A 17,386-nucleotide genomic window follows, 5' to 3' on the forward strand; every position below is an offset into this window, starting at 1 on the left:
AGAAGTTTCATGTGCGGTCTAGTGGCCACCCCTAACTTCATGAGTTCCTAACCAGTCCCTGGATCCTCCACGTTCTTCGTCAGGCATGCTACGGTGAACTAGAGTGTGCATTGTAAAATTCCTCTCCACACCATGAAAGGATATAAAAGTTACATTTGTTGATGTTGTTCAGGAAATTTCTCTGAAAGTTTCTCTGGCCTCCTTACCATCATCCTGTCATGATAGCCATCTCTAACTTTTCTTTTAAGTTATCCCTCTTGATGAGATGCCTCTCTAAGTCTTAAAGGGCAGGCTTTCCTTCCCATTAAAGACCTGTTGTGATACTTCTAACACAATTGTACTGTTCAGTTCCAGCACTCCCCTAAGCCCAATAAGCTAATAAAGCTCCTAATAAAGTTAATTCCTGAAGGGTAGTTACAGGTCAGCTTTTCTTTCTAAACCAAAAATCCCTCCATTCTTATATCTAGCAGACAGAGACCAGAGGAACAGTGGGGCAAGACTAGGTTGTCAGTGGGCGTGTTATAGGCACATTCGAGGAAAGTATAGAAATGTAGCTAGGCCAACAGAGTGTCCCACATACTGTGACTCAGTTTCCCAGTATTCACAAACTCGGCATAGTAGTGCACACCGTGATCCTTGCACTCAGGAACTGGAGGCAGGAGGATCAGAAGCCATCCTCAACCACATAGTGAGTTCAGTGTCAGCCTGGGCTTCATGAGGTCCTGTCAAGAGAGAAGGGGGAGGGATTCTTCATGACCGCTGCCTCAGTCTTGTGACTCTTTCTATGGGTCATGCACACACCTTGTGTGTTATCTGTGCATGTTCCCCTTTGGTTGAGCATAGCCCTGAGATTTTCCAGTCTTTCCATTGTCTGGTGTTCTAGTTAAGATTTCTACCCCTGGGATAAAAATAAGCTTGTGGTACACCATGAAGGGAAGTCAGGACAGGAACTCAAGGCAGAAACCTGGAGGCAGGAGCTGATGCAGAGGCCTTGGAGGGGTGCTGATTATTGGCTTGCTCCCTACGGCTTGCTCAGTCTGCTTTCTTAAAGCACCCAGGACCCCCGGGTTGGGACTACCTACAGTGAGATGAGCTCTCTCAAATCAATGATTTAGTCAAGAAAATGCCCCACAGGCCAATCTGGTCTAGGTATTTTCTTAATGGAGAGTCCTTCTTCCCAAATGACTCTGTCTTAGTGGTTTTCAACCCTCCTAAAGCTGTGACCCTTTAATTCAGTTCCTCATGTTATGGTGACCCCCAACCCTACAATTACTTTTGTTGCTGCTTCATAACTGTAATTTTGTTATGAGTCATAATGTAAATACTAGTTTTCTGGTGCACTTAGGTGACCCCTGTATTAGGGTCCTTCGACCTCCACAGGGGTTGGGACACACAGAGTCCAACTTGTGTTAAACTGACGTAAAATAGGACAGCACAGCTGGCTTCTTTTGTATGCTAATCTCAATGTCTCTCAGACCGCTCCCCATCTCCTGCTGCAGTTTCTGGTCTTTCTGCCGAGCTCCAGGGATACTAGGTGTGTGTTGTGGGGAGAGGGCCCCAGGAGGCCCTATGACCCCTGCTTCTGGGGTCAGCCTTCAGGCTAACTGAAGCCCTCACTTACAACTGAGCATGCAGAACTCACTCAGCAGTCCTGTGTGCAGCTGCAGAGAAAAATGTCCCCTGGATCGATAGAGAAAATAAAAATTTCCAACCTGGAAAAGGAGAAAAATCTTCTTTCAACCTTCTTTCAGAGGCCGTACTTGCAGCTTTACCAGAAGGACCTATTACAGGGGCATGTCTTCATGAAAGAAAGATTGTATTTCAGAAGAACCTCTATGGGACACGAAGATGACTTTAGTAAGGAGTGACATGGGAGCCGTTCAAGGTGTGATCCTGTCTTTCCCGATGATGGCATCTTCTGCCTGGACTTTCACAGATAAGATGGGGTAGGAATGCACATGAAGACAAAAGCTCAAAGGAAAGCCACTTTCGCCTCAGAATTCTAAATAGGACTACAGGCCAGGATTAATTTTGTTCGCAATACCTAGGTTACCTTCTAAAACCATTATTATCACTATTCGTTTTCCCACTGACTAGAATGGAAGAGCAATGGCTGGTCCTTTATCCTTCCAGAGGGGTCAAAGTAGATGTGGCTCTTATTTCCTGAGAGGGGACAGAGCCCACATTGACTCAGACAGTGTGTGTGGAGTATTATCAGAGGGATTCTGGGTTTGCATGTTGGTGCTTCTCTCTTTTTCCAGGGGCTGGTTCTGAGAGGGTGGACCTCCTGTCTCCCTGAAGCCAACCCACATGACAGTTGTCACCATGGTGGGCTTGTCAGGACCTTTCTCCCCAATCCCAGCATTCCCCAGAGACTGACAGCTCTTTACCATTTCAAAGGAGACCATGGGAACAAGGCAGGTCCCTGACTAGAAGAGAAAACAGAACACGAGTCCTTCACTCCAGAAGTGAACAGGAGATCAAACTAATCCTGCAGGACTTGTCACACCTAGGGTAACAATTTCCTTCTGTCACCTGTTAGGTGTGTGACACATAGCCAGGGGTCTTAGAAAAAGTGGGGATCTGGAAAAGGGAGAGAACAAATTTGTCCCCAGGGACCCCACAGGGATTCTTGACAAGTTTGTCATCCTGTGTTTAAAGTTGGATTACACACTGAGCTCAGTGTCATCGTTTTCCTCTAGCTGAGAGCTCTGCGTCGGGTGCTGTCAGCCACAGGGGCAATTCTATGGTTACAGGCTACAGCCTCATGGAGGTAGAAGAGATACAGCTGTGACTTTGGGGACAGTAGTCGGTCGTATTAGGCAGGACCAAGAGAGTCTGCCATTTGTGGCTGGCACAATGGTCTTCATTCTCCCTGTATCCAGTCCCATGGGTCTCCCTCTATCATGGTCACACTGCAGTCCTGTCTGAGGCCAGGCTCTGAGAAGCCCTCTGTGCTCTGTCGGAGGCTGTTTCAGGGCCAGCTCCCAATGCCAGGGCTGACTTTCTCCTCTGACACCAGCACTAACGGGACAGTTACCAAACTGACTTGGCATGGACAAGCCTATTGGTGTAGTCCACAGCCAGCCCCCAGACCATTTCTAGGAAAATGGAACCCCTTGAGGAAAGGGATTTGAGCCAGGTACTGACTGTGTGTGTCCTTAGTCATCATTACCTGGTGGTTACAACTTGTCAAAAGAGCCACTCAGACCCAGGCAGAGCAATTCTGGGTGGACCAGAGAAAAACATGCTTGAAAGAAATGCAAGTGTGGGTTTGAAGAGATGGCCCAGTGGGTGTGTGGCCCAGGGGTCTGGAGCTGGTTCATTTTCTCTGCCGGTTAAGGAATTAGCAGGTGGGAGGGATCTCGAGAGCGACTGATAACAGCAGGAAGAGTCTCCGTCTCAGCAGCAGGATCCGCAGTGAAGAAAGGCTTTTCCTGAAGCATAAGAAGCTCACAGCGAGGAAGCCCCTCTGGAAGCCCAAGCCTGAGCTCCCCTTTTAAGGGTCTTTCTGAGGTTTTCTTTTCCTAGTTTAGGACTGGTCAGTTTGAACAAAGACAGGGAGGCTAATAGGTTCCAAACTTTGAGTAAACATATCCTTGTCCAGCTTTGGACTTGTTGGACCTGTCTGCCAGGAGGGAGCCCTGATGGCAGAGAAAAGGCCTTCTAGGCCTTTGTCTTGATATTTGCAAGTCACAGCAAGACACCAGAAGTTTGCAATTTTGTTATTCATCTCTACCTGTCTTTCGGAGATGTCTCACTCCTAGGCTCCAGGTGAGGTGCTTGCTGCTCAAACATTGCAACTGAGTTTGGATCCCCATGTGACAGCAGAGTGTGATGGTGAGTACATGTCACCACACCCCTGGAAAGGGCAAGGACAGTTGTAGTTTTTACAGTAGTTTTAGTTCTGCCATGAACGCGGTTGAATTCGTCCTAGTTTGGAACAATGGTGTCAAGTATTCTCTGCTCAGAGCTAAAGGACACACATCTCACTCAAAAGGTCTCAAACATATCAAAAAACAGAAATAGCAGCAATACTTATTTTTAAATTTCTAAACACATTCATGTGCTTGTCTGTTTGAGACAGGGTCTCATGTAGCCCAGGGCAGCTTCAAACTCATTACTTCACCAACCTTTGGATTCCTGGTCCTCTCTCTACCTCCCCCGCTCTGAGATTACTGGTACTCACCACCACACCCATCCTAAACATCAGAAATGTTTAAATAATCCATGTGTGTGATTATAGAAAGGCGCTAAAATATCAATGAAATGGACAACATGCATCAAATATATTCAAACTATGATATGCAGATGACTAATTAAGATTTGGACGGGCGCCCTGCGTTGCTACTATAACTAAAGAGAAAACAGTTGAGCAGCAACATTGTCCCATCACAGTCCTCACACACAGTGATAGCATCGAGTCCCTGCACTAAACCACAGAGGGGTTTAAACACGGAAAGTGCCACACCCCACCAGGCTTGTTACAGTGAATGGGCCCAACGCCGGCTGTAATAAAAAAAAAAAATCATTCGTCACTAGACACACCTGTGCCTTCCGGGATTCTTATCTTATTAATTCTTCCAGAAGACTTACCTGAGAAGGAATTTCAACATGTGACGCTTCTGTGCAAAACGGCCTTGGTTAGAATATTTGTAGTGGAAGCAAAAACTGGAAATAACTGGAAGGGCAGACGAGATTGTGGTCTTATAAAACAGCCGCACGCGTCACACTCCTCAGGGTTCATGATCACCTTGGGGACTCTTTATCTTTGGTATGCATTTGCTCCACCAAAAAATACAATGTTGTGTGACTGTGGCTGTCTGGCCTTTTTGATAATATGGGTCTTTATAGCGAGGTTAGTATTTTATCATGGCAGTGGTTAATTTTTCATTTGCTCGCAGCTATGATGGGTAACTGTGGATTTAAAGACCATCGGGGCTGGGACGGTGGCTTCTGGGTTAGAGCACATACACTGCAGGTGTGACAAGCTGAGCCCAGATCCCTGGGATGCATGGAAAAGATGGACAGGGCAGTGTCAGTACAGGCAGGGCGCAGAAACGGGAGACTCTCCAGAAGGTCACTGCCGGCTAGCCTGGCACTCAGCAGCGAACGAAGAGAGGCTCTTCCTTAAACTAAGTGAAAGGTGGACAGACCCTTGAGGTTGTCCTCTGACCTCCACGTGCACCCTCACTCCCATGCAAACATATACATACACACACACACACTAAAGTTTTATTTTTGAGTAATTTTTCTGTCCCTACATAACATGCATTTCAGCATTCTTTAGATTTGTGCACATATTTAGAACATTAAAAAATCATTACAGATAGCTCACTATTATGCAGCTTGTGGTTTTTTTTTTTCTTTTTCATTCTGACATATGTGTAAATACTTTTTAGGGTGGGGAAATAATTTGCCTTTTATTATTCCCACACAGAGTAGGCGTCTGTCATGAATGAAAATGTCAGAGCCCCTTTACTCGGAATACCCCTTTCGATATTGAAGAATTACTTATTCATGGAACTCTGCTGCATTAATGAGGCCTTGCCCCCCTTGCTGGCCTCTGCTCCATGCTGCTGCATTATTAATGCTCCGTTTACCGGAGTCACACACAGCAAAAACTGTGTTGCGTAAAACCGTGGCGGGGTTTTGGGTTTTATTTTATTCATTCAGAATGCTTTGGAAGACGGTCATTCAACCACATCATTATGGTAAACATCACGCATTTATGTGTTGTTGTAGAAACAATGACGCAGAGGCGGTGACTAGAGAATCAAAAGAGCAGGTGTTTGAGAACTGTCAATGAGATACACAGGAGGGGGAAGAGGGAGGGAGAGAGGGAAGAGATGGGGAGAGAGAGACAGGGAGAAAGAGGAGGAGAGGGAGAGACAGAGAGAAAGAGAAGGAGAGAAAGAGGGAGAGAGACAGACAGCCAGAGAGAGGAAGGGATCAGAGAGAGGAAGAAAGAGGAGAGGGAGAGGGAGAGAGAGAGAGAGAGAGAGAGAGAGAGAGAGAGAGAGAGAGAGAGAGAGAGGTGGTTCCTGGGCTGCTCTTGATGGCTGAAGTCTCCAGTTTCCTCAGAGCTTGCTGCCTTCAGACTCTCTCCACTGGGTACTGCTGGGGCAGCCCCATTGCTTCTGTGCTGCTGTAGCTCAGATCTCGCTCTACTACACAAGTAATTGGATATGCCCATTCCCTCTGGCTACCTAGAATCTTCCCAAAAGAACCAGTTGGAACTTGGAGGTCAGTGCCCTGTAGTGCAGGGCTGTAAAGCCATGGCCTCCCATGAGTCTTTAGTAAGTTAAACGGGAAGACCCACAGCCCAGAGAACCCCACCTGGCATGAATGCATGTTTACAGTGTTCACATCACCTTCTGCCACCATGAATGCCCAATGAGTCACCAATGGATAAAGGAAAAGGGGCCTATTCATGCAATGGGATATTATTTGGCAATCAAAAGCCCTGAAGTAATGATATACAATACAGTGATGATTTGCCTAAAAACAGCACACTTGGGGCTGAAGAGATGCTCTGTGGTTAAAAGCACTGAATGCTTTTCTGAGGACCCTGGTTCAACTCCCAGCACCCACATGGCAGCTCACAACTGTCTGAAACTCCAAAATCTGGCACACACACAAAGACATATAGGTAGGCAAAACACCAGTGCACATAAAATAAAAATAAATTAAAAAAAATCACACTAAGAGAAAGAAGGCAGTTACAAGAGAAGGACCCCATTCTCATGAAATCCCAGGAGAGGTGACTTCACAGACAGAAGACTGGGGATGACTGGGTCAGGAGGAATAGTGATATTTGCTGTTTCCTGGATGTGGGATTTGCTTTTAAGAAGACAGATGTGTTTGGGAATTTGAAAGGCTGCATGACTTTGTGAATTTATTAAATGCTACACTTTGAAGGCTGTAAAATATCAGATTCAGTATTATGCTGACTTCACTTCAATGACAAGAAGTTCACATAATGTTGGTGCCTGGAGCTGGTACCTCAGCTTTGCAAAGACAGGTGTGAAGTGAAGTTTCATCAGTAACCATGGGGCCCTCCAGAGAGGACAACAATGTAGACATGGGGCAGGCAAGCAGAAGCAGGTGAAGATACAGGGCACTGATGGGGTGACAACAGCAGGCCAATCAGCAGTGGTTGGTGACATCCCAGTGTTGATAGACAGTTGGGTTCTCCAAGAGTCTGTGGGGAATTCTTTTTTGTCTCAACTGGAGTGGCTGTTTGCCTCCTACTGTAGGCATAATCTCTTGCATACCTGTTAATAAACAGCTGATTGGCCTATAGCTGAGGTAGGAAAAAAAATGCGTGAATGTTGGGATGCAGTGAAGTGTGTTCCGGATTCTCCCCAGAACAGTGAGGAGGACAGAAGCATGAAACCTGAGCAAAAGTAACCAGCCATGTGGTAGAATTTAAGCTAGAATAACAGGATATTAGTCATGAGCAAGTCAGGAAACATGCCTAGCTATATTGGCCTAGGATTTCGTAAATATTTAAGTCTCAGAGTGGTTATTTCTGGGAGCAAGGGTGTGGTGCAAAACATGTGTTAGAGAAAAACCCCTTCAATGTCCAACAGCTTCCATTTAAGCAACCTCTTTCTTAGAAAAAAAAATAATGTAGACAGTGGTGTCTTATCAATAGCATAAGACCTAATATATGGATCAGATATCCATCATCAACTACTCCTTGGCTGAATGCAGCAGGGGAGGGAGCATGAGTAGCAAGGGGCTTCAATCTGAGGGAGGCAGCAGGCCTATCTGCCCTGCATTTATGTTTGTAAGCGTTCCACTAACCTCAATGAGTGCTTCCTCACTGCCTGGAGCTGTAGATTGCATCCAGTGTGTTTCCTGGCAGGGATTTCTATGTCCCTTAACTGGTGCTCAGGCTTAATTGTGTCCTTCAGACCCAACCACTTACAAGAAAATGTTGAAACAAAATCATTTGTGGTTTGTGGTTTATCAAGTGAGTGCTCAAGATGGACTTTGTCACATGTCAGATACAATAGGTTCTAGACCAAGAGGATGTTCCTTTCCCCCTCTGGTGTTTACAGCCCTGTGAGATCAGGAGGACCTAACACCAGCCCCATCTGGCAGGTCATGAATCCTGGCCAGCAGATGCAGAGCTGACACCAAGGTGGAAAAAGCACTCAGTGCCTGGTTTCTGCTTGCTCCCATCTGGAGATTGCATGAGGATGAATAGCTGGATAGTACCAGGAGAAAACAGGTACAATGGAACAGCTTATAGGAAGATCAAGCAGCAAAAAATAGAGCCCTTGAAGAAGGACAGACAAGAGTAGCCAAGACAGAATCCTAGCTGCCCTTCTCTCAAACCCATGGAACCTAATGTATCCGTTAACCTGGAACAAGAACCTGAATGTTATGTGGCCTTTCCCCTTTTCCCCTCCCTCATGCAGAGACTGCAGTCAGGTGATCTTATTACAGGTTCTGGCCCAAATGTCCCAATAGGTCCTAGCCTCGAGAAAGGTAGCACAAGCAGGTCTAAAGTGTCCTTTGTCCTGTGAGCAGGTGCTCCTTGCAGACATCCATTCCCCCAGAGCCCTGTTCTTCCAGGGTCAAAACAGAAATGGCCACGAGCAAGTTCAGGGTTCTTGTGTACTGCTCCCTTCAGTATCAGGCCAGTTCGTCCAGCAAGAAAATTTGTCAGCTACTGTTTTTGAAATGATAATTTTTGAAAAGTGTTTAACTAGGACCTGGAAAGATGGATGGCTCAGCAGTTAGGAACAGTAGCTGCTCTTGCAGAGAGGGCCAATGTTTGATTCCGAGCACCCACATGGCAGCTCACAACTACCAGGAACTCCAGTCCCGGAGTATCTGGCACCCTCTTCTGGCTCCCACAGGCACTGCATGTTCACGGTGCACAGACGTACAAGCAGACAGAACACGATCTTTTTAAAGGCTGTATTTACAATGAGTGATATAAATGATTCACCGCGTCCTCCCTTGGTTTGTACCCATTTGTCAAAGGTATGACTCAAAGCTGCTAGTAAAACTCTCTAAAAACACACTAGGTATTGTATGCAGAAGATCAGCCTTGTTTAAAACTGTGACTTTGCTTTAGGTTAACAAATTCAAATCAGACGGTTCTACCCACACGGAACCCCCAGGATCAAGTCTGCGCCTCTGCTGTAGCATGCAGATCCCCCCCCCCCATGTCACATGGCACAGCAGCACCTGACTTAATTGTACTTTCACTTGGCACCTATGTCTTGTCCTATGTAGCTTTAGCCTGGCAAATCCCTGTTCTAAGCGTAAATCAGGAAAGCTGTATCCTTTCTTGCCCTAGCAGGTCCCACACACCAGCGTGTCATATCATGACGGATTCATTCCTGGCTCCCAGTGACCGGCTATGGCTGAAGACCCGGTGACCCCACTGTCTGTCCGCTCAGCCACGGTGAGTGCTCTGGGGCAGCCGCAGGCTGTGTGCTGCTTCCATTCTGTTCTCCCCTCTTCTCAGCTTTAACGAACCACAGAGGCTCCGTGGGTAAGTGATAAGCGGCCTGACAGTTACGACTGAGCCTTAAAGAGAACTCAGTCCATAGTTAGAGCCTCTGAGATCCCCAGGGCCAGAAAGTTTAGCCTGAGAGTTGGCAGGTCCAGCCAGTGCTGCTGAAGTTTGGAAGGGCCAGGGAGCTGTGTGAGTCCTGGGGCTGGGCTTGCCACTCTTGCTTAGGGGTGCTATCTTCCCCAGGAAGCAACCAGAGGCAGGGAAAGGACTCCCATCTTGTATCTCCACTCCACAGCCAGGTAAGGCTGACTGAGGTAGTTTCTCAGCCTCTTGGGGACCTCCACCTCCACAGGTGGTCAGTCCCCACTTCCCCATCCCAAAGCCCTCAAAGCATTGCAAGCTAGGTTTGCAGTGACTGCAGGACAGGGAAGAAGGCCACACTCTGCCTGGCTCTTTTCTCAGCCATTTCTGTTATTCTTCCTCTACCTCCTAATTACCTTGGTATTCTCCAGGGCCAGACTTGGTCCCTCTTTATAGTCACAATCTCCCTGGGAAATTTACCTCCTTTACTCGCCTTAATTAACATGCATTTGCTGATGGTAATTAAAGATTGCTCTGGCCCAGAACTCTAACCTGAGCTTTGAAACACACTGAGTTCATGCGGACCAGGCCACCTCACGGACAACCAAGATGGTGGATTGTAGACAGTAACTCCTCATTCCTCCACAAGCCTGTTCCTTACCATTCCACACTCCAGTGAGAAGTCTGGGTAACAGCCAGAGTCTCCCCAATTTTTACCAGCATAGATCAGCCTCCTGGATACTCTGGGGTTATCTACATCTCCCCTGTCTGCCTGGGCTATCACCTCAGCTGAAGGCTCTCTCCAATCTCAATGCCATAAAAGACATGTTTTAAAAGCTCAAGTTAAATGTTCTGCGTGGTATAATCTGGCATTTTAATACGTCTGCAGAATTAGTCTGAACCTCAGTGAGACCTGTGGGTTCACTGCCCCCCTCATTTGGACTGTTGCCTTTTGGGCTTTTCTTCTGCAAACTGTGAGCCCGCTGGGATACCTAGGAACAACAGGGAAAGCCTGCTCACCAGCACCCCCACCTCCAGCCAGAGTCCCCTGGCCTTTTGCAGTGGAGCCATTTCTTCTGAACTGAAACACTCCTTAGAGAGACAGGGGAAGGTCATGAGATTTCAGGATCAGATAAAACTTACAGAGAGCACAAAGCTGCAGGGCTCACAAGCCCGTCCCCGAGGTTATGCAAGCACAAACAGTTGCTGGGGCTGGGGAGCATCCACTTTGGTGCTGTGGCTACTTTTTATCTATATTTTATTTATATTTCTTATATCTCTATTTCCTTCCTCCACCCAAACCCTTCAAATACCCCAATACCAGGTAGGAGAGGAAAGAAAGTTAGTAGGGAAAAGGGTCGGAGTTCTCTTAGCTACTTTTGCTGGTTAGGGTCTTCTGGTTCCTTGAGGCAAGTCCAATCCTCCGTTCAGGATGTCTCCAAGTTCTTATCAAACTGCAACAACAGCAATCAGGAGCAGCCGGGGGGGGGGGGGGTGGGAGGAGAAGGGGAGAAAGGCAAGGGGGAAAGCATTGAGGGGGGAAGGGAGCATCAGTTGCCTTCTTCTGTCTCGGACCTCCCTCAACACTCTCTGGTCTCTGGCCTTTATTTCCTCTCCAGAGTCCTCAGATTTAAACTATCTACAGCTGGCTAAGAGCCCTTCTTAGAGCCCAATAGTTTACTGCTATGGACAATCTGAATCAGCCCCATATCCCACACCTGGGATTAAAGCAAAAGCATGTTTACATCCACGACATGTTGTCAAGCTGGGCAAAGACACCAAGGATGCAATTTTATGGAGTCATTGCCCATGCTGGGGTGGGCTTTGAGTCACCCATGCTCATATAAATAGACCTAGAAACCTCACTGGTTCGTGAGCCATGACTTGGGTGGTGTCTGTTGAGTCCTGGTTGAAATGAACAGACATTTGTTCCCATCTCCCTAAAAAAAGCCACGTAGCACCTTGGCTAGTCCTGTGATCTTGGTCCACCATCTCATTCCTTCCTCATCTGGTTACGGCATACCTACTCTTTTTGAAAGCAGGTTCAAGGGCCGCCTTTCCAGGCAAGCTTCTAGAAGCAAGTGCCATGTGCTGGCTGCACAGGGCATGTGGAGGCCTATACCAAGGCCTGACCATGTAGATCTGCTGCTTCTTTGTAAGGAGGATATGCGACTCATGGTTCCTGGGTGCTGACAAGGGCCTTCGGCTGAGTAGCCTGTCCCACTGGCTCAGCCCCTATTTTCAGCATCGTTTTCTAACCTTCCAGAAATCTCTCAGCCCCAGTATGCAAGGATGCTTTATCTTTACACATCGAGACCCCAGAAGGAAAGCCAATAGTGATAGGGACAGAATGGATAGATGGTAGAGGATGTGCTGTGTGTTCAGAAAGCACAGAGCTTTTTGTAACAATCCTCATTCTCACCTGCCACTGCTGGCATCTGAAAATGGTTGTTCTTCCCTGTGAGAGCCTGTGGATCCCACGATTACACCTAGCATAGCGCCTGGATTTTGTGACATTTTAACTTGTTCTTCTGTTTTCTGTTTTTTAAAGTAATCTTCACACGAATGTCCTCAAATACCTGAGGTGGCTGCACTGTCCCCTGGGTATCAGCACACAGCAGGGAGGTGGCAAACATGGAAAAAATGACAGTTAGATTGTGCCTTCTGTTTTTGAGTACCCACAGAAAGAAGCAGGGTGAGAAAAGTTGATGTGAAACTATTTTTACATGGCAAGTGGGGAATGTGTGAATCCCAGGGGTGGTGTCTGTTTCTAAGGCATCTGAGGCACATGGGCAGGGTGTCAGGACACACATTCAGCAGAAAGATGAGAAGTTATAAACAGAGCCTGAGGGGACAGTTTTAGTACGTCCTCCAAGCTCTGTAGAATTGCAGTTGGGAAACCCTGTTGGTCTCATTCACCGAGTCTGATCTTAAGAGTGTGCTGGTACTGGGTGGGCATGCTCATACATGCTTCGCGGATCTGCTTAAGTGGAGCATCACTGCTCCAAGTGTGGTGTGAGACCCTCACTGTGGCTGCTAGGATCCACCCTAGGACCTCCCCTGTGATGATGGTCAGGCACCCACAACTGAACGAATCACCTGTGTGGTACATGTTAACTTTTGGGATGGACCCTTTTAAAGCACTTGGCCATTCCAGGGTGATGACCTCTGTTGGCTGTTCAAACTCACACGAATGGGGGCTTCCTGCCAACCAGTGCTTCATCGGTGGAAGTCTGCGGAGGAGTCCCTCGCCCCAGAGCCTTCCTGGACACTACATGTTGCTACCAGGCGGCTCCTTTAACCCTGTGTAGGGAACTTTCTCACACTGCAGCGTGAGTTGGCCTATGTGCCAGTCCCGACTAGAGAGGCCAGACACGGGTCCTTAAGATGAGAGCAACTGGGCATTGTTAAGATGTGATCCTACCTGAGTACAAAACCCGGGTACCTAGCCCACTTGCTAGACCAAGCCGCACCAGACCTTTGCATCCCTCCCTCTTTTTCTTACTCCCTATTTCTAAAGGGAACACAGAAACCTGATGAGACATTTCTTTATCTTACCTGGGCACTGAAGCCACCTTGACACCCTCATGCCTGATAAGATAGCTGATGTAGGAAGAGAGCGTCAAGGTGTTTTCACATGCCTGCCAGGATGTCATAGTGACATCCAACCAGTAGCCCTGTCCCTTTGTCCATGTGGAGTTCTAAGGATGTGGAAATCAGATATGACATACAACAAGGAGTCAAGGCCACCCAGTGGTTCCTGAGAAGATTCATAGGTCTTCTTTGTCTTCCTCAGGCTTGCTGAAGACATTGCTTAGACACATGAATGTGCTGACCACTGGACACCATCTTAGCCCACCAAACCAAAGCTTTGGCAGCCATGCAGAGCTAGAAATCAGCAACAAGCATGTCTAAGTGTGGACAGGGGAGACCAACTCAAGGCCAGCTCTCTGCCTACACTTCACAGCAGGCTGTCCATCTGTGCTAGAGACAGGATCCTCATTTGACGGCATCTCCATAATTTGTTCACCTCTGCCCTGGCTGGGGAAACGGCTGAGATTTACAGGAAACAGTAGGATATTAAAATTTTGTTCATCAAAGCGAGAGAATAAGTATTATTCTCATTGTTTAGATTTCAGATTCTGTAAACTCAAAGGAAAAGACTCCAGGGAAAGAAAAATAGAAAGGATGGCATTAAACATACCGTCCCATGGTGCAGGGCAGGCTTATTTTTCAGCCTCTTAGGGATCTCCCTGTAAAGGTCTTTTCTAATGAACATAATTAAGTTGACAATTTCTTTCTAGCCCAAAGGTACTCAGATCTGGATTTCCTTCAAGATTAGCTGGGGACTCATTTGTTTTACACATACAATTTCTGGGCAAGGTGCCAGCTCACAGAAAGAGTATTTGCATGCATCACAAATACCTTTCCCCGAATGTCCCATCCTCTGATTGACACACACCTGAGCCAGAGGACAGAGTGGGTGAGCCAAGCTCCACCCGGCTTTCAGCATGTTCTGGTAGCCCTGGCCAGGTGCCTGTATTCAGGACACAGATTCCGGCCGCCCCGTTCTTGGGTTCCACAGAGTTCTGATAAGGAGGCCCTACCACAGTGGTTCTCAACCTTCCTAACGCTGTTAATACAGTTCCTCGTGTTGTGGTGACCTTTAACTACAAAATTGTTTTTGCTGCTACTTCATAACTCTAATTTCGCTACTGTTATGAATTGTAATATAAATATCTGATATGTGGGATATCTGATATATGACCCCCGTGAAAGGGTCATTGGACCACCAAAGGGGTCTTGACCCACAGATTGAGAACAGCTGTTCTAGAGCGAGTCAGTCATAGCTACCGTGTGCATTCTTGTCTCCTGAGGTGTTCATGGGGACAAGGGACAGGTGTGATTCTAGGTAGAAGACAGTATTTGAAAACGACACCTAACTGAATAACTAACTGTTGTGTACTGGAGTGCCAACATGGGTGTGGTTGGAAATAGGCTCTGACGTGAACCCAGAGGACTTGCTAAAGGACTTGGCCTCACCGTTATGCCTGCCAAGCCCCAGGCAAGCAGACCCAGACGGGAGCTCTTCTCTGCCTCACAGGGCACCCTTCATGCAATGCCCCACTTTGGATCTGTCTTGCTCATTAGCTTGCCTGACCCTATATAGACGGGATGCGGTCTCCTGAGTCTGCCAGGTCAGCAGCCATCATCTCCAAGGACACACACGCATGCCTCTCTGCCTTGATGTGTAAAGCTCAGATGGCCTGCTCTGCTTCAGGGCGCCACCTCCAGCCTCTGCCCCTTTTCAATCCGCAGCTTGGCCTCCATGGACTTGCAGGCAGTCAGCAGGGTTGGAGACCCTGGGGCTCTGCCTGTGGAAGGTGAGGCTGGAGCTGGTGCTGCAGGGGCGTGAGGGAGGCCTGAGCAGGCTTTTCTGCCTTGCAGTGCCTGAGGTGCATTCCTAGAGAATGTGAAGAAAGTAGATAGAAGCCCTGTGCCTTCTGATGCCTGGATACTCTCTCTCCCTCCTTCCCTCTCTCCCTATCTCTCTCCCCCTCCCTCACCACCTCTGTTTCCCTTTCCTCTCCCCCTGCACCCCCACCCAATGCACAGCCTTCATAGTGGAGGTCAAGGGTGCTGTCCTAGCTGTTCCTGATACTCACACTAGCCTGAGAAATATGATGAGCTCATGCTAACTTACATTATCTGTCGCATATCTGTTAATCACATATTTTGCCTGACCTATAACAACAGTCTGACACACTCTCTCTCTGTCCGTTTCTCTCCCTTCCTTCTCCCCCTCTCCCACTCTGGTACTGGGGAACCTAACTCAGAACCTTGTGCCCATTAGGTAAACACTGTACTGCTGAACCACACCACAGCTCTGCAAGTCTCCTGTGTGTGCATTTATTAGGTCAAGTACCCAGCTTCCCCCAGGCCTCTCTGTGTGCATCTGACTTGCTGGCACTTTAAACTGTGTCTTCTTCCCATACCTGCCCTGACCCCCAGCTCCTGAAGCCCTGACTTTGTCCCCTGACATGCTGGCACTTTAAACTGTGTCTTCTTCCCACACCTGCCCTGACCACCAGCTCCTGAAGCCAGCGCCCCTTACCGAAGAGGACCCACCACACCTGCACGTGCACAGGGTCAGCTGTTTCTGGTCCACGGCATCTCTCATTTCTCTCAAAGGTAATGACGATGGACTGAGATTCTCACTAGAAACTCAGAGTAATGATAAATGATATGTTATAGCAACACAGCAAACATGCAAAAGCTCCCAACTATCGAGGTCCACACCTTGCTGATTAACGTCACAGCGAAAGAAGAGAGAGGCATCAGTCTTTTAAAACCCAAGACAAAACACGAAGCTATGATCACATGATGTTGTCAGCACTAACCCCAGTCTAAGGACAGGCTATTTGACGGGGCAGAGCAGCATACAGAGCCCTCACACCTGGGTTTCAAATGCTGAAGAGCCAGGGATCCATGGCAAGGGCAGGCCAGCTCCAAGACAGGGGCAGAACACAGACAAGCTGTTTGGAGCATGCTGCAGTGCCATGAAATAAAGATCTTCTAAAGAAGGAAAGACCAGGAATAAGAAAGCATAGCTGCTCAAGGCAGAGGCCTGGGAAGGCAGAGGTTTGATCATGCCCCCGCCTAGGAGAGCAGCGATGCCGCCAGACTGAGGTGTGGGGCATGAGCAGAGCCACACTGCTGCCGGAGATGCCTGGGGAGAGGGCAGGGGCTCAGATGACCTCCAGTGTGTGTGTGTGTGTGTGTGTGTGCGCGCGCACTCCTGCCCGCGTGCATGTGTGAAGACAGCTTGACAGAGAGTTGGTCCTCTCCCACCGTGTGACAGCAAGTGTCTGTGTCCACTGAGCTGTCTCACTGGCCTGGGCCATGAGGCCCACCTAGAGGTGAAGGGGATGGGGGCTGCCACGCTGGCTGTTTTCTGACAGCAGAGGCAGTCTTGCTGTCACATCAGAGCTGTGGTTTGGATTGTTTTTCCTGGAAACAGCCTGGGCTGTTTGTCCCGGATGCTTTTTCTTTTTGTGATTCTGTAAACTCACAGCTTTTAAGCAAATCCCCGCTATTTTTATTTAGTTAGTGCCATTTCTTGTTGCACTGAACCAAGAATACCGACACATTCAGGTAGAATAAAGGTAAGTGCAGGGGGCGGCAGGGTGTGTAGGAATCAATAATGAGCTCAAACCTAATGTCAACCCTAGCAGTAACCCTCACCTCATTGCTAGTTTTAAAGCTGTTTCTGTGTGTTGGGTTGTATGTGCCTGCGTGTGTGTGCGTGAGCATGCATGCACATTTGTGCACACGCATGTGTATGTTCACACAAGGAAAAGGGCCAGGCAAGATGATTCAGTGTGTAAAGACTGTTGCTGCCAAGCTTCAGAGTTCAGTCTGCAGAGAAGTCCCAAGTATTGACCTCTGACCTTTCCATGTGTGACCTACATATGCACTCCCAAAAATAAATAAATAAATAAAAGAAAAGGTAAATTAAAAGGATGAGATAAGTAGTGTTGAGAGTGTGGGGTCTTTTAACGATAGAAGCATGACCAAATTTTTGCTGAAATTTGAAGAGGGATATTTAAATTGTGGCAAAATTTGCCAGAAAAAAAGACCTTATAGTTGAGTCGAAATTTTAATGGTTCTCACCAAATCAATGTATACATAATCTGTGATGGAGCAAATGAGGAATTCCTAGAAATGGCATTGTCTCAACCATGTGAAGGAAGGGCAGAGGGGAGGAAGGAGAAAGGGTGACAGGCAGGAAAGGAGCCTGCACACAGCACACGTGGACGC

The sequence above is a fragment of the Meriones unguiculatus genome, chromosome 15 (genome assembly GCF_030254825.1).
Source record: "Meriones unguiculatus strain TT.TT164.6M chromosome 15, Bangor_MerUng_6.1, whole genome shotgun sequence".
Taxonomy (NCBI): Eukaryota; Metazoa; Chordata; class Mammalia; order Rodentia; family Muridae; genus Meriones; species Meriones unguiculatus.